Source organism: Cydia strobilella, chromosome 13 (genome assembly GCF_947568885.1).
Source record: "Cydia strobilella chromosome 13, ilCydStro3.1, whole genome shotgun sequence".
NCBI classification, from domain to species: domain Eukaryota; kingdom Metazoa; phylum Arthropoda; class Insecta; order Lepidoptera; family Tortricidae; genus Cydia; species Cydia strobilella.
The window spans coordinates 6,093,755-6,112,575 of record NC_086053.1 but is presented as its reverse complement, the minus strand read 5'-3'; positions in this window follow the sequence as shown (position 1 = coordinate 6,112,575).

Sequence of the window (18,821 nt, the reverse complement as noted above, 5' to 3'; positions counted from 1 at the left end):
TGGAGCTGATGCTGAACCCTGGCAGTACCTAGTGGATCTAAGGTTTGGTGCAACATAGGCACACGCTGTTTTAGTCACCCGACTCGTCTTGATGAGCACTTAGGAGAGCGGTACCCATGATAGAGCTGATGCTGAACCCTGGCAGTACCTAGTGGATCTAAGGTTTGGTGCAACATAGGCACACGCTGTTTTAGTCACCCGACTCGTCTTGATGAGCACTTAGGAGAGCGGTACCCATGATAGAGCTGATGCTGAACCCTGGCAGTACCTAGTGGATCTAAGGTTTGGTGCAACATAGGCACACGCTGTTTTAGTCACCCGACTCGTCTTGATGAGCACTTAGGAGAGCGGTACCCATGATAAAGCTGATGCTGAACCCTGGCAGTACCTAGCGGAACTAAGGTTTGGTGCAACATAGGCACACGCTGTTTTAGTCATCCGACTCGTCTTGATGAGCACTTAGGAGAGCAGTACCCATGATAGAGCTGATGCTGAACCCTGGCAGTACCTAGTGGATCTAAGGTTTGGTGCAACATAGGCACACGCTGTTTTAGTCACCCGACTCGTCTTGATGAGCACTTAGGAGAGCAGTACCCATAATGGAGCTGATGCTGAACCCTGGCACTACCTAGTGGATCTAAGGTTTGGTGCAACATAGGCACACGCTGTTTTAGTCACCCGACTCGTCTTGATGAGCACTTAGGAGAGCGGTACCCATGATAGAGCTGATGCTGAACCCTGGCAGTACCTAGTGGATCTAAGGTTTGGTGCAACATAGGCACACGCTGTTTTAGTCACCCGACTCGTCTTGATGAGCACTTAGGAGAGCAGTACCCATAATGGAGCTGATGCTGAACCCTGGCAGTACCTAGTGGATCTAAGGTTTGGTGCAACATAGGCACACGCTGTTTTAGTCACCCGACTCGTCTTGATGAGCACTTAGGAGAGCAGTACCCATGATAGAGCTGATGCTGAACCCTGGCAGTACCTAGTGGATCTAAGGTTTGGTGCAACATAGGCACACGCTGTTTCAGTCACCCGACTCGTCTTGATGAGCACTTAGGAGAGCAGTACCCATAATGGAGCTGATGCTGAACCCTGGCACTACCTAGTGGATCTAAGGTTTGGTGCAACATAGGCACACGCTGTTTTAGTCACCCGACTCGTCTTGATGAGCACTTAGGAGAGCGGTACCCATGATAGAGCTGATGCTGAACCCTGGCAGTACCTAGTGGATCTAAGGTTTGGTGCAACATAGGCACACGCTGTTTTAGTCACCCGACTCGTCTTGATGAGCACTTAGGAGAGCAGTACCCATGATAGAGCTGATGCTGAACCCTGGCAGTACCTAGTGGAGCTAAGGTTTGGTGCAACATAGGCACCCGCTGTTTTAGTCACCCGACTCGTCTAGATGAGCACTTAGGAGAGCAGTACCCATGATAGAGCTGATGCTGAACCCTGGCAGTACATAGTGGAACTAAGGTTTGGTACAACATAGGCACACGCTGTTATGGTCATCTCACTCGTTCTAATGAGCACTTAGGAGAGCAGTACCCATGATAGAGCTGATGCTGAACCCTGGCAGTACATAGTGGAACTAAGGTTTGGTACAACATAGGCACACGCTGTTATGGTCATCTCACTCGTTCTAATGAGCACTTGGGAGCGCAATATTTGAATATTATCTTGAGATACTCATAAGATAGATGACATATACTTATGGCAGTAAGCAGTAGGTCCTAGTAAGTACCTAGAGGTACTTACTAGGACTCAGGTATGGTCCAATCTATTCACGCGCTGTTTTGGTTCATCTTTTTTTATTAAGTTGATGGGAATAGTAACAAAAGTGCTGCCTAATCAATGTTTTGTAAATTTTTGTATTATTCAACACTTTCAGCGCCAAGCGCCCCATTTCAATAACAAAATGAACCCGACTATCAGGTTCTTGGCACTGAAAGTGTTACATGATTACCAATGTCATGGTCATGCAATATTATGTAAGATATGAAAGAATATGTTTGTATTTATGAACTGAATCGGAATCCTTACAGGGATAAATTAAAATAACATATTTATTTATCATTATTTATTTCTTTATTTATTTAAAAAAATGTATTACAAATTATATACCACTAATTATTTTAACAATTATAAAAATTAAGTCTTATTTTATACATAATGATACAGATGTAGTGCATAAGTGTTTGTCGTCGTATTTTCACGGAAACGTTCGTATTTGTCATGCTACTTCTGTCAACCTCAGTATTTTTGTACTGAGACTGACTGAAATAGCAAGACACGTTCGTGCGTTTCCGCGAAAATACGATGGTAAACAATTATGCACTACATCTGTATCATTATGTATAAAATAAGACTTAATTTTTATAATTGATAAAATAATTAGTGGTATATAATTTGTAATATATTTTCTTAAATAAATAAATAATGATAAATAAATATGTTATTTTAATTTATCCCTGTAAGGATTCCGATTCAGTTCATAAATACAAACATATTCTTTCATATCTTACATAATATTGCATGACCATGACATTGGTAATCATGATCAGTTAACACTTTCAGTGCCAAGAACCCGATAGTCGGGTTCATTTTGTTATTGAAATGGGGCGCTTGGCGCTGAAAGTGTTGAATAATACAAAAATTTACAAAACATTGATTCGGCAGCACTTGTTACTATTCCCATCAACTTAATTAAAAAGGATGAACCAAAACAGCGCGTGAATAGATTGGACCATACCTGAGTCCTAGTAAGTACCTAGACCTACTGCTTACTGCCATAAGTATATGTTATCTATCTTATGAGTTATGTATCTCAAGATAATATTCAAATATTGCGCTCCCAAGTGCTCATTAGAACGAGTGAGATGACCATAACAGCGTGTGCCTATGTTGTACCAAACCTTAGTTCCACTATGTACTGCCAGGGTTCAGCATCAGCTCTATCATGGGTACTGCTCTCCTAAGTGCTCATCAAGACGAGTCAGATGACCAAAACAGCGCGTGCCTATGTTGCACCAAACCTTAGATCCACTGGGTATTGCCAGGGTTCAGCATCAGCTCTATCATGGGTACCGCTCTCCTAAGTGCTCATCAAGACGAGTCGGATGACTAAAACAGCGTGTGCCTATGTTGCACCAAACCTTAGTTCCGCTAGGTACTGCCAGAGTTCAGCATCAGCTCCATTATGGGTACTGCTCTCCTAAGTGCTCATCAAGACGAGTCGGGTGACTAAAACAGCGTGTGCCTATGTTGCACCAAACCTTAGATCCACTAGGTAGTGCCAGGGTTCAGCATCAGCTCTATCATGGGTACTGCTCTCCTAAGTGCTCATCAAGACGAGTCGGATGACTAAAACAGCGTGTGCCTATGTTGCACCAAACCTTAGATCCATTAGGTACTGCCAGGGTTCAGCATCAGCTCTATCATGGGTATGGCTCTCCGAAGTGCTCATCAAGACGAGTCGGATGACTAAAACAGCGTGTGCCTATGTTGCACCAATCCTTAGTTCCGCTAGGTACTGCCAGGGTTCAGCATCAGCTCCATTATGGGTACTGCTCTCCTAAGTGCTCATCAAGACGAGTCGGGTGACTAAAACAGCGTTTGCCTATGTTGCACCAAACCTTAGATCCACTAGGTACTGCCAGGGTTCAGCATCAGCTCTATCATGGGTATGGCTCTCCGAAGTGCTCATCAAGACGAGTCGGATGACTAAAACAGCGTGTGCCTATGTTGCACCAAACCTTAGATTCACTAGGTACTGCCAGGGTTCAGCATCAGCTCTATCATGGGTACCGCTCTCCTAAGTGCTAATCAAGACGAGTCGGGTGACTAAAACAGCGTGTGCCTATGTTGCACCAAACCTTAGATCCACTAGGTAGTGCCAGGGTTCAGCATCAGCTCTATCATGGGTACTGCTCTCCTAAGTGCTCATCAAGACGAGTCGGATGACTAAAACAGCGTGTGCCTATGTTGCACCAAACCTTAGTTCCGCTAGGTACTGCCAGGGTTCAGCATCAGCTCCATTATGGGTACTGCTCTCCTAAGTGCTCATCAAGACGAGTCGGATGACTAAAACAGCGTGTGCCTATGTTGCACCAAACCTTAGATCCACTAGGTACTGCCAGGGTTCAGCATCAGCTCTATCATGGGTACTGCTCTCCTAAGTGCTCATCAAGACGAGTCGGGTGACTAAAACAGCGTGTGCCTATGTTGCACCAAACCTTAGATCCACTAGGTACTGCCAGGGTTCAGCATCAGCTCTATCATGGGTACCGCTCTCCTAAGTGCTCATCAAGACGAGTCGGGTGACTAAAACAGCGTGTGCCTATGTTGCACCAAACCTTAGATCCACTAGGTAGTGCCAGGGTTCAGCATCAGCTCTATCATGGGTACTGCTCTCCTAAGTGCTCATCAAGACGAGTCGGATGACTAAAACAGCGTGTGCCTATGTTGCACCAAACCTTAGTTCCGCTAGGTACTGCCAGGGTTCAGCATCAGCTCCATTATGGGTACTGCTCTCCTAAGTGCTCATCAAGACGAGTCGGGTGACTAAAACAGCGTGTGCCTATGTTGCACCAAACCTTAGATCCACTAGGTACTGCCAGGGTTCAGCATCAGCTCTATCATGGGTACTGCTCTCCTAAGTGCTCATCAAGACGAGTCGGGTGACTAAAACTGCGTGTGCCTATGTTGCACCAAACCTTAGATCCACTAGGTACTGCCAGGGTTCAGCATCAGCTCTATCATGGGTACCGCTCTCCTAAGTGCTCATCAAGACGAGTCGGGTGACTAAAACAGCGTGTGCCTATGTTGCACCAAACCTTAGATCCACTAGGTACTGCCAGGGTTCAGCATCAGCTCTATCATGGGTACCGCTCTCCTAAGTGCTCATCAAGACGAGTCGGGTGACTAAAACACCGTGTGCCTATGTTGCACCAAACCTTAGATCCACTAGGTACTGCCAGGGTTCAGCATCAGCTCTGTCATGGGTACTGCTCTCCTAAGTGCTCATCAAGACGAGTCGGGTGACTAAAACATCGTGTGCCTATGTTGCACCAAACCTTAGATCCACTAGGTACTGCCAGGGTTCAGCATCAGCTCCATTATGGGTACTGCTCTCCTAAGTGCTCATCAAGGTCGGGTGACTAAAACAGCGTGTGCCTATGTTGCACCAAACCTTAGATCCACTAGGTACTGCCAGGGTTCAGCATCAGCTCTATCATGGGTACTGCTCTCCTAAGTGCTCATCAAGACGAGTCGGATGACTAAAACAGCGTGTGCCTATGTTGCACCAAACCTTAGATCCACTAGGTACTGCCAGGGTTCAGCATCAGCTCTGTCATGGGTACTGCTCTCCTAAGTGCTCATCAAGACGAGTCGGGTGACTAAAACATCGTGTGCCTATGTTGCACCAAACCTTAGATCCACTAGGTACTGCCAGGGTTCAGCATCAGCTCCATTATGGGTACTGCTCTCCTAAGTGCTCATCAAGGTCGGGTGACTAAAACAGCGTGTGCCTATGTTGCACCAAACCTTAGATCCACTAGGTACTGCCAGGGTTCAGCATCAGCTCTATCATGGGTACTGCTCTCCTAAGTGCTCATCAAGACGAGTCGGATGACTAAAACAGCGTGTGCCTATGTTGCACCAAACCTTAGTTCCGCTAGGTACTGCCAGGGTTCAGCATCAGCTTTATCATGGGTACCGCTCTCCTAAGTGCTCATCAAGACGAGTCGGGTGACTAAAACAGCGTGTGCCTATGTTGCACCAAACCTTAGATCCATTAGGTACTGCCAGGGTTCAGCATCAGCTCTATCATGGGTACGGCTCTCCGAAGTGCTCATCAAGACGATTTAAATGATCAAAACCGCGTATGTCTGTGTTGCACCAAACCAGAATTCTACTAGGTAGTAGGTAGGTACTGCTACTACTGCCAGGGTTCAGTCAGGGTCATTTTGCTCTCATTTTAAAATATCACGAATGTAATTTTATTAGACGTTAATGCAATTGAGAGTAATTCTAATTAATTTTTTGAAACTTTAATGGCCATTGAAGTTAATCCGAATTAAAGTTAATCCGAATTAACTTCAATGGCCATTAACGTCTCAAAAATTTAATCCGAATTAACTTTAATCCGAATTAACTTTAATGCAATTGGTTAATGGCGGAACTAATGGTTAATAAAATTGATCAATGGTTAATTAAAATTAACAATTACGGCCAACACTGTCTCTATGTATGAAAAGTGTCCATCAAAAAACAGTAATTAGGCGGCGCCACCATACACCGAAATACTACCAAAAACAACCTACGTAATTTGGTCGGGTTATTTGTGGCCTTATATGGTTCATGTTATACTCATGTCCCAGAGCCTAACTAGCGCCACCGGAGAGATTAGGAACTATTATTTAAAGCTTAACGCGGTCACTTTTACAATAATTCTGCCATAAGAGATTGCGATCCTTTCTATACCATCCATATTACGTAGACATTAGCGTATATATATATGTCAGTTTTGACACTGTCAGTGACTCATGGGTACTAAACTCATTGCTCATTGCGATTGAGTCATATTGCATAAAATTAAACACTTGTTACTAAAGATCCATTCATATAAATCTTGTTACTCTTGAGGAAGTTACTCAAAACCAGCCACGTCGGATTAGCTAAGTTCTAGGATGGGGCTAGATTAGGCCAAAGCAGGATGCTATCGAAACTACTAGGATGTATGAAAACTTGCCCGCGGAATATTATTTACAACTCCTCGAGTGTTTCACAGCGCAGGCCAAAAATTAATTCACGAAGATCTGCCATTGTATATATCATTATGTACTTTATATGGTAACTTCACAGAGGAATGTTATTTGTATCTTGTAACTTGTTATCGTAAAAATATCTCATTAAGGTAGATTCGATTGAATGGAGTTTAGTATTTGTAACAATGTAAATTGTTAGATATTTGATTTACATCAGACGAGGCAAGCCTGCTGCTGCTCTATCCAGTGTCTCAGTTGGGTACAACGGTATTTAGCAACATAAGTAGACCAATAACCAATAATTATGCAAATGGCTGGAGTACCGCGGGGCGGTGGAATTGACGCATGCCTATCGTGCCGCGCGATGGCGCTATTTAAGATATGCGGACGGCTGCGATCTAGGAATGTACCTGTACCTACCAACACGTCGACACAGATCGTATAGTCAGCATCAATTTTAGCGGCCGCCAAAAGTATCTACCGCCCTGGAATACTTTTTCAAATAGAGGTACATCTCTACAGTTTACGTTTCAACCAAAGTACCTGTCACAGACTAATTGTTTTACATAGTAATAAATAGTAGATTGTGTCACAAGGGAGCAAAATTACATATTTACGGCGAGGGCGTACATTGAATCCTAAACGAAGCGAAGGATTCTATAATAGAATACCGAGAGTACCGAGGGATTCTAAAGTAGAATCCTGAGCATATAGTGAGGGATTCAAGTGTGTTACGCCAAAGATGGAAATAATTTTGCTACCATGTGACACATACTGCTTTTCACATCACCTATGAGATAATTATGATGTTTAAAAATTATATAAACTAAAAAAATAATGTGCAATTTTTTTTTTAAATAGTGTCTTAGAACGAAAAAGTGTTACTTTGATCCCTCCTAGCAGGGAAGAAAAAGCCCGTTTTCGAATTGGTGATGTGAAAACATATATTTTTGTTAAGTTATTAGGGAACTGTCGGTACTTTTGACGCCTAGACTGATTCATTATTTTGATGCTTATTGCACCTATAACTTTTGTATTGTGTTTGATAAATCTTCTTATTCGGAAAACCCTGACTAGAGTATCTGAACTATGATAATTATCACAAGCAATATCAAGCAATAAGTCCAGGCAAAAAGTTAAGGTTTTTTAATAGCTAAGTAAGTCAAATAGCCATACTGATGTTACCTAATCTGAAAATGCATCTATGGCAAGAATTTAATTAAACTGTCGAGCTGCTAATAATTACTAAATAGAAATTATTAAATAATGAAATATCTTTCATCAACTTAAGAGATTCTTATTGCTTTAAATACTTTTGACTGCTAATGAACATTAAAGTACTTAATTAATTTATCTTTATTGGTATAGTGTTTTGTCAAATTGTTGTTATATTTCCCAGCATCGAAGTTGATCACTAAAGCATCTCCGTCCACGGAGACCGATATATCTTGGTGGACAAAGAAATGATAAATAGCCGTGCGTGTAGGTACGTATGATTTACTGACGCAGGGGTGGGGCGATGAAATTATTATTATATATACACATACGATTGTTTTGGGCCTGTTTGATAAGCTATATATTGCTTTAAGGCAATTAGATAGCTAGTTTTCTATATACATTCTTATGTAACGAAAATTCTCATCGATATAATTTGACATTAAGATTGAAATTACCTAATACAGATTTATTTATTACTGAAGCTGGCGTCAAATTTAAGCTACTTTTTTTTCTCTATACAGGACATTGACACAGCTCAGAAACTTGTCATGCTATACGAGGCAGAGCTTAATTGTTCCGCCCATTTTTGCTCGTAGAACCGATGGACATTAGGGCAGCGAGGTTCAACCTGACCGTTAAATAAGAGCAGCGCACAAACGGTCATGACGGACATCTTTAGGCTTATGCCCAGGAGTAAACGGCTTTAGGCTGACATGATGACGTCAAATCTATGGATCGCACGAGACATATAGGTAATATACTAGTGGCTCTGTGAGCTGTAGACCTCGCGATAAGATTGATAAGCTAAAAAATGAAAAAACAAAAACATTTACTTCGTTAAGTCATTATCACAGCGTACTCACAATAGTCTTAAGTGGCATAGATGCTAATGGCACTTAACTTTTCACAATTTTGAACATATTCCAATAAAAGAAACGACAGAAAAATTATATGTAACTACTGAACCTGCTCACAAATTTTTAATAGTATCAGCTGAGAATTGCGACCTGTAGAGGAGGACATCCAGACATACGAAATTTGCCCGAGTCAAAACGGAGACCTTCACTAACGCTTCGATCAATGAATGAAAACCAAACTGGAATATAGTTACGAGTATGTTGTTATGTACCTACGTACCACAGATAAAGCCATACGTATTTAATAAATACTATATCAGAGGTCTAAGTAGTGTTGAGTGCATAAAACACGAGCCGGAAAGGTTCCTTTATCCTATAAGAACTTGGCGAGACCAAATAAAAAAACTAAGCTTTCTGTAAAGCTATGCAAATGTACAAAGTCTTGAGGGTCGCCCGCCGGAGGCCCGGACGGATTAAGGTGCGTCCATACGCTGTTGCAATGGTCATTCATCATTTATTCACATGCTTTTAACTTGAATTATTAATTACGGTTGCTTCATTAAGAGTATTGTCTTCTTTAAAAGTAGGAACAGTATTAATGTGGCATTCTATCAGAGAAGGGTCCTTATGCTCCAGTTCCATGGCCCATGGAACTCTACAAATAAACGTATTTCAAGATAACGGCCGAACAACACTCGTGTTTGTAATATTTGTTGCTTTTGCTAATCTTTCTTTACTCATAATTCGTTATGTTAAGCCTTAAACAATCGATATGCGTCTAGGTACAGTCAGCTGCATAGATAACTGACCCCTTTGCATAGAAATTTGTTTGTAGGGAGGGTCAACATCTCTGCAACTGTACTTTTTACCAGGCAATATTTATAGACAAACGAATTCTAACACGCAAGCAAAATTTGTCACCCTTGCAGATTCAATAGCTAACGGTGTTATGCCCGGTACAGTCAGTATAAAATAAATAGTGACGGTCAAAGTGGCCAATACATGTAACACAACACATCTTAGTTACAATACAATACACTACAAATACTCTTACGGCGCGATTCGGAAAATGAATTAGAGATTCACTAGATATGTAATAGTAAAGATATGTGACGTTTCACAACAAAAGGTACCTTATGGCGGCTGGCGCTTACGTCGCATAGCAATATTTATTGGACCGACGTTAATAATAGCGTAAGCGCCAACCGCCATAAGGTACCTTTTGTTGTGAAACGTCACATATCTTTACTATTTCGCATCTAGTGAATCTCTAATCCATTTCCAGAATCGCGCCGTTTATTGCAGTTTGCACACCTCAATACAGAAACCATAGTTACCGTAGAAATAAGGATATTTAGCTACTCTGGCCATCATTTGATGCTGATTGATGGCGTGGTAACTAGGTTGTCAAACGTACTTAAACGTTTTACTTATTATTCCTTTGTCTATCAGGCAGCATCGTGGCCACCTCCTTACGGGGTTGGGCGGGCCTGGACAGGCCTGGCCGGAGGGGCGCAAAATGCCCTCGCTTTGTAGCCGTCTCTAATCCTTTAATAGCAATCGAGCTTGCAGAGCCGGCTTCTTACCAGATTACCCTGTATAACTCCATTTTGGATACCTAATTATTGATTGACTTGTAATTCAGGAGGACTATTTGACTCGTCACTCGTCAGGTTGACAGTTCGTAAAGAGGCTACCATATAGTATCCGCTTTAGTGTTTTGTGCAAAAAAAACAACTGGAAACATACCTAGGTAGATAGGTACTCGTATTACCGTGGCCATATCACTCCGAAAAGTCAAAGAAGCGCCGAATGCGAGAATGCGTATCTAAATGTGGGTAATAAATTTATTAATTGGTAAAGAGTTTTGGGTATCCACTAACGATCTACATGGCAAATATTTCAGAGTAATAGTAATCATAGTGTAAATGACATGATTGTATTGATAGTAGTGTTTTATTATGTTGTCCCTGTCACACAATGTTATATACATATACTGAGCGTTCCAAGACTATGGGACATGTAGGGAAAGTACCTTAAATATCGTAGATAGGATATTTTCCTGAAAGAAGACTTTATGTTATTTTTAAAAGTTAGTAATACTGCATTCAAAGATTTTCAAAAAAAATATTTGCATCGTCTGGGAATCGAACCGACTTAAGTGTGAAAAAAAAAACACCCGAATTTTTATAACGCCAATCTAAAGAATAGACAAAACATATTAATTCTTCTTAAGTAACATAGTATCCTAAAAGAAAGGAATAACGTAAAATTAAGTTTTGGGACGCCCTGTATATATATCGTTATCGCGAGAGCAAAAACAAGCCTGTCAAAGAACACATGTAAAGCGAGGTTTAGACAAGCAATGCAATTTACGTTACATTGCTGACTACTAAGGTAAACTGCATTCAAAATGTTTATCAGATACCGCAATGTAATTAAAATTGCATGCAAGTTATTGCTAGTCTAAACCTTGCTTAACAGAACGTCTGTTTTGTAAAAGTGGAATATTCTGCCTACACATTTAAACTAAGATTTTCTTCATATCAAGAATAAAGTGTTTACTGGAAAAGGTCAATTAAACTCGTATTTCACTATGTAAACGCCTAACCTCAACGAAGTACAACGTGTCAACTTGAAAAATAAGTCACCAATGTAATTTTTTATATTAGTAGGTATTTGTTTCTTGAAGTATTTGATGTGATTTTAGTACCTATAGATGACCAAAAATTTTTCTGAATTCGATTCTTGTACATTTGTCATAATCTTTTACTACTGTCAAATCGTTGTTGTTGCTCCCGCGATAATGATGTATGGACTTATATAATATTTTAAAACAGCCAGTGTGGGCAGTGTAGGATCACCAATACGCTAACAAAAATAATCAATAGTGTATGCAGTTATTCTAGAAACACGTAAATTCAATGTTGGAATTACCGTAAAGCTCTCATAGCTTGTACATAGTGAAGCAAAGCTCGCCTCCAATGGACGGTAAGAGCCGTCCGCCATAGTAATGTGCCTTCCTGGGAAGATTCTCGTCGTGGGAATGTTCCATTCTGAAGTAACTAAATGTTTGGGAGTTTAAATTTAAAATATGTTAATGTAGAAAAATTGGTATTGGACATGTTTGTTTGCCGTTAGTATAATAAACCCAGTATTACATCTACCTGTCAATTCTCAGCGACATGGATATGTAGACTAAACAACTTTTTGTACGGTACTAACCCTGTAAATATGAATAAATTGGCTTCACTTCATAGAGTATATACCTACCTATTTCTAGATAATTATAAGTACTCTTGGTATGTACCTAATAGGTAATTTTACGTGAATAGTCGCAATGTAGCAAATTAAAGGACTTTCGCAGACAATGTTAACAGATATTTATGATTATTTGATCACAAGAAATCCTCGGAAGAGCCCTTGAATAGTTGTTGACACCTTTTGGTTGACTTGATTAACTAGTACCAACTGTAGCAAATATTCCCGGGAAATTAAATAATCCTCTTAGGGCATCACTAGCTGTAAGCAAGAAAGCTCATGTGCCACTTATCCTCTTAGTTAAGCTTTTAATTATTAATGACCGGACTTGCATATTCATTTATGTTCCGGAATTCTTGTTTTATTTAGATTACTAATCGTCTTTTGTTCTGTAGAGGTAATTGCAAAGATAATTACAATGGAAAGTATTTTGACGGTCTTAAAATAGCGGTAAAAACTATCAATTTAAAAACAAACGCAGTAAACATAAGACAAATATCATACGAGAAATTTTTAAAAGGCGCGAAGCGAACCAATGAATTACTAATATTCTTCACACGCGTAATGGGCACCATGCATGCCGCAGCGCAGGCGTACCTACCTGCTAGATGGGGTGTTCTTTTTATGACTAGATCTTTTTTTTACGTAAGTAAGTAAGTAAGGTAAGTTTACTTTTATTTTAGTATTAATAATAATATTAAGTTTTAGTTTATTTAAATATGTTCTTTTATATTTATGTCATTTAAGTTAATTTACGGAAATATATATTGTTCTATACAATTCTAGATATTCTTTTAGCGTCTTGAATATAGCTATGGGTCGAAACTAATATAGGTACCTACCTAAAGGTACTTACGTCCCTCTGAACTTGTATTGACAGATCGATAAGTTCAAAAACATTAGTAAGTCGACGAACCTAACAAAACCCCCAACTCTGTTTCTATTAATTAACGCTATTAGAAATTTTTGACTTCGTAATTTAATACTTTGTTATTCGATTCTGTACCTGATTAATTAGGGGCTGATATGAAACGCAGCTTCCTCGAACTTCGCCTTAATAAGCCAAGTTCGGTACAAAACGTCTTTTTAAGTGAAACTTGGCTGCTTTGATGGGTCGAGGGGCGCGTGATGAGACGGGACTTGGTAAGACTTTTCGTTCGTAAACAAATCGAGACAACGGAATATAACACATTTTGTTATATAAGAACAAACAAACATCGAAACTATGTATAGATATAGACTCCGTCTGGAAACCTGCACGATATTCTGAACTTGATTCTGCTTAAAGATTTTTATTAATAAAGAACTGTAAAATGTTGTTAAGTATTATTTACACATTATCGGTACGCTGTAAAGGGTTCGAAACGTCGGGATGTATTATAAATTCAATATACGCGGTATAATCCGTTTTTCATAGTTTTATTTTATTATTTACATATCTCAGCAGTTTAAGTAGGGGGCAATGGGCGTATTTACAAAAGCTAAACTATTTCAGTCACGCCTCAGATTATAATCGGGTAGCTTTTGTTTATGCATATTAGTTAACAATATCTATACCATTTCGGTAAAAAGTAGTCACTCAAATGGATTAGCTTTTTGCTTACATATTTTCAAATATTATTCACGACAAAACCTAGTCGAGTTTAGTAACGTCAGTTATTATATGATATCTAAATTTTAATAATACTTATTTACTCAAATGGATTATTCCTACCCACGGTTGGCAAATGTTTTGTACCTAACTGTCTACAAAATGGGAATCCAAAATTACACTAAATCAGTAGGTAGGTTAGGTTCGTTAGGTAGCTTTAAATGCCCGAAGGGCAAACCGCCCAGAAATAGGAGCCCCGCGAAGCGGGGCTCCGTCTAGTTAGCTGGAGTTCGTCGGACTGTTTCTTTAAAAAAATTTTTACTTCACAACGTAACTAGACGGAGCCCCGCTTCGCGGGGCTCCTATTTCTGGGCGGTTTGCCCTTCGGGCATTTGAAGCTACCTAACGAACCTAACCTACCTACCTATTGATTTAATGTAATTTTGGATTCCCATTTTGTAGCCAGTTACAAAACTTATTTACCAAACAATTCCACTCTGGCCCAATTCGTAATTGGCTACATACAAGGAATTTTAAATTCCTGTTTTGTAGCTAGTTACCAAATTTAGTTATCAAGCGGTAACACGCTGGCCCAATACGTAACCGGCTTCAAATTAACTGGGAATCTTGATTCCCATTCTGTAGCTGGTTACGAAATTTTGGTTACCAAACGGTACTAAAGGGAGTACTCGTACCTATGAACTGAAATAATTCTAAAACTAAAAAAAAATCTTAGGCATTGTTAAGTAATTTGCATGAACGGTAACTTATTTAATACAATCGGAGTCGTAACTAAAATATGATTCAAATTTTAGATCGCAACAGACTAGCATTTGTAGTAACAATATCCGTATGAATTTAGTTAATAAAGTCTATACGATTTCAGTAAATTTCTATACTATAATAGATTAAGGTTTTGTTAAGTTTTGTCCAAACAAAAGCTAATCTAGTTCAGTTCGCATCTGAACCATATCAGTATAGCCTTTGTAAATACGCAGGAAGGCTACCTTCACAACATTTTTTTACGCAATCAACATAATATGGGAGGTTACTTTAATTTAATGGTTTAAAAAAAGATGCTCTGTATCTGAAGCTAAAAGACAAAATATCCTTCGCTGTAACCACAGGGCTAAGTTAGAAAAGTTAAAGAATAAACTTGACCACTTGTATTCCGCAAAGCGTATGTAATGGAAAATACGAGTATCAACAAAACACATGCCATTTTTCTTCGTCCGAGTTATTTATGTGCGACAGCGTCCGAGATTTGAATAAGAGATTAATTGAGAAGATAACCTATAAGCTGTGTTGCCAATTGATTAAGACGTATAGCCAAGGCTTGAAGACGTATTCAGCTTTTAAAAATACGATACCAATACCAAACCAATCTCAACGCATGCCGTTTTTGCTTATGTATTGGTGCAAGAGGGATCAAATGCGAATGGTATTGTATTTTTGGAAGTCTGAATATGCCTCTTGGATATAAATCATACTGCCCTCGCCCGAGGGGTCTTAACTTAATATACTGGGAAAAAGTAACCCGATCTCGCTGGACAAGGAAATACACTTTTAGTTGTCGGCCTTTGGAAGTAGTTCGGGGAGTTTCATGGAAATGAATAAAGTAGGTATAGGCTGTTGCGATACTTATTGAAGATTTCGAGGCTTTTGGACTAGAATATTTGAATGTAAAGTTTAAAGGTTGAATGATGAAGTACCTAAGCTTAATATCGATGGTAAGATCAGGCAGATCGTGAAACAAATTCATAGGTATATCGTGAAACTTGAAAATCTTTGTCTCGTTGCCTGAGTCGACTACGCGGGGCTCCTTTTTTTGGCCCTTCGGTAAACTGAAGCAACCTACATACATACATACATATAATCAGGCCTATTTCCCGGAGGGGTAGGCAGAGACCACGGATTTCCACTTGCTACGATCCTGAGATACCTCTTTCGCTTCCTTCACCTTCATAACATTCCTCATACACGCTCGCCGGTTTAGGGTGCTCTTGATCTGGCCTTTCTTCAGGATTTCCCCGATCTGATCAGAGGAAGTCCGCCGAGGTCTGCCCCTTCCAACTCCCGTTTCTACCTCTCCCTTATACACTCTCTTTGTTAGCCTTCTTTCACTCATTCTTTCCACGTGTCCAAACCATCTCAACATACCTTTCTCAATTTTTGTCACTACATCTTCGCTCAGTCCACACTTTTCCCTTATCACACTGTTCCTAATTCTATCTTGTAATCTCACACCACATACACTTCTCAACGCTCTCATTTCCACTGCATTCACTTGGCTCTGATGCCTCTTCTGCCATACCCAACTTTCGCTACCATACATAAGTGTAGGCACCAGCACCCCTCTATGCACAGCCAACCGTGCCTTTTGCGACACCTTCTGGCTGCTCATAAAAGCGTTAAGTGCCCCATTCACGCGATTTCCAGCACTCACTCTCCTTTCAATATCTTTATCATGCTTACCGTCCCTAGCGAATAATGTTCCCAGATACACAAACTCTTTCACTTGTTCTACTCTTTCTACCAGCCAGCAACCTAACGAACCTATCCTACCTACCTATGGGTGTAATGTGACTAACGTCAAAAAATGACACAGGAACAGTACAATCTGCCATCTTACGATCGGCCGCCGACATATACACTAGTGTCACTTGGCGTTCCTTACTTTACTTATTTATTATTTTATTTATTTTATTTTAACCGATATTTTTTACAGGGAAGCGAGGCGAAAACACATACATAGGGTATTGGATGATCAAGCAAGCTTGGGATAGGTTTGGTGAAATTATACCTATGCACTAAATATACTGATAGTCGACAATCCTTACTATATAAAAGCTGCTTCAACAAATTTTCGTGAAGTGAAAACAGTTTTCTTACTTTTGAATTTTAATATTGTCTCGTGTTCCTTTGGATTACCTTACCTATATTAATAAAGACATTATAGCTTCTTGTATTTTTATTTGTATATATATATATATATAGGTACTTATGTATTTAGTCTATTGTGATAAGTAATATACATAATAAGACTTAGGAATTAAGACTTACGTAGGATGGGATTACTACGAGGTTAAGCGTAAACACGCGAACACTAGGCCCAGCCGAATTTAGTGGTAAAGCCTGCTTAATAGGAAACAATCTATGTAATACAATATTTAAAGGTATTTAAATATTTTTTCATTTAGTACAATCGGATTAAGTCTAACCTCGAATCCTTCCAAAGTTATGAAATTTGGTATGTATGTTAATTAAAGGTCTCTTTTTCATGTCCCCACTATTTCACATTTGTGGACCTTGAGGAATCGCAGCCATCTTGGAAAATATGTACCATTCTGGAGAAATTTGCGTTTTACTCTAAATCTACGCTCTCTGTGAATATATGGTGTAAGGCAACATTAAAGCTTATTAAATTCTACACAAAAAAGTCCTAGATATCTGCGGAAAAAATACATCTTGTTATAGAAAATAATAACTGAATCCAGCTTTAGCGCTTATACCCTTTCAGGGGATATTCTCTTAATAGGAAACTTGTAGGAATATGAATTCCACTTTTGTCTAAATATACATTTTTACACGTTATACCCCAATATCAACATTTTACTCGACTGCGACTTAAACAGAAAGTAGGGTTATGGGTTTAAATACTGATAATCAGTACACCCTGTAGCTCAGGATACTGGACGGTTTTTTAAAATGACATATCGGTAGATTCCTCTTGCCCTTCACAACATGTTTACACTTGTTTTATTAAAGAAAAATCAATACAGCCGCCTTGAGAGGATGCCGAATATTAAATCATATTTTTACATCTAGCGCCTAAACTATTGAGTGGATTTAAATGAAATAGACATCAGTAGATCCATAATTGGTACACGAGTGCCAAATTTACTAAAATAAATCCAGGAAAAATATTTAGGACTTAAAAATGCAAAAAACAGATTTTAGGTCTTAAATGGGGTTTAAATTGAACTATTGTTTAACCTTTAAACAACAACAGTAATGAAATTTGACACCTACAATTTCAGGGATCCTTGTTTGCGTGTCATAAAATTGGAGCTTCGGGGACCACGGGGATCAAACGCCATCTTGAAAAGTATAAGTCTTTTTTGGTTTTTCTGTTTTTCTCGGAATATCTGTGTTTAATGTGAATACTGTGTATGGCGATGGTGTGGTGTCTGGGTAAGACTTGCAATTTTTTTTTGATTGTGTATGTGGTTAATATTCAGTGAGCCGAGAAAAAGGTTTATAAAATTTTAAATCCAGAATCAAAGTCAACATGTAGAGTATTGTACCCTTGGACAATTGTTCTGATATTGTTATGATACGACATGGCAGATTTAAAGATCTGTATATCACGCGACTTCAGCATTTATAGACTTATCGTCATTAGCTCCTACACTGCTATCACGAAAATATGACAACAAATGCGTCCGATTAATAATAGGCTAACTACAGCAATCCTTTACTGGAGGCTGAGTCGGTGGTGGCACCTATAAATCAGCTCCAGGAAGCGATGATCGAGCGAAGTGAAGATAATACAGTAGGCCAGATTTGAAGCTAATAAATTTCTATTTTCTTTGCTTGCTTTTTGTATAAGTACAACACATTTCAAGATGTGACAATCTTACCCAGAAAGCGGTTCTAATTTTAGTCTTACCATAACACTATGGGATATCCTGGTTCCTTGATGTGTAGGTACTTAAGTGTTTTGGTATTTGGTTACTGATGAACTAATCAGCTTTTTCAAGGAAATACCCATTCAGTGAAAATTACAGTACTAAAGTGTCGATCTACTGCTCGCTTCGCTTGCAATGATTTTTTGAATGATTGTGTGATTTCGTTGTTTTATCTTAATGACTTAATGATATAAGTAATGTAGGTACAGTCGCCATCAGATATATCGGAGCAGCCAAGAGATCAATATCTGAACACGCACTCTAACGCCCTGACAATAGAGGCGTGTTCAGATGTTTTTGAGTCTCTTAGCCGCTCCGATATATCTGATGGCGACTGTACCTATTCGTCATCATGTGTGATGTTTCACTCTAACATTTTTACAAAATACTACATTACGAGTATGTACTTTAGGAAGAATGTAATGAC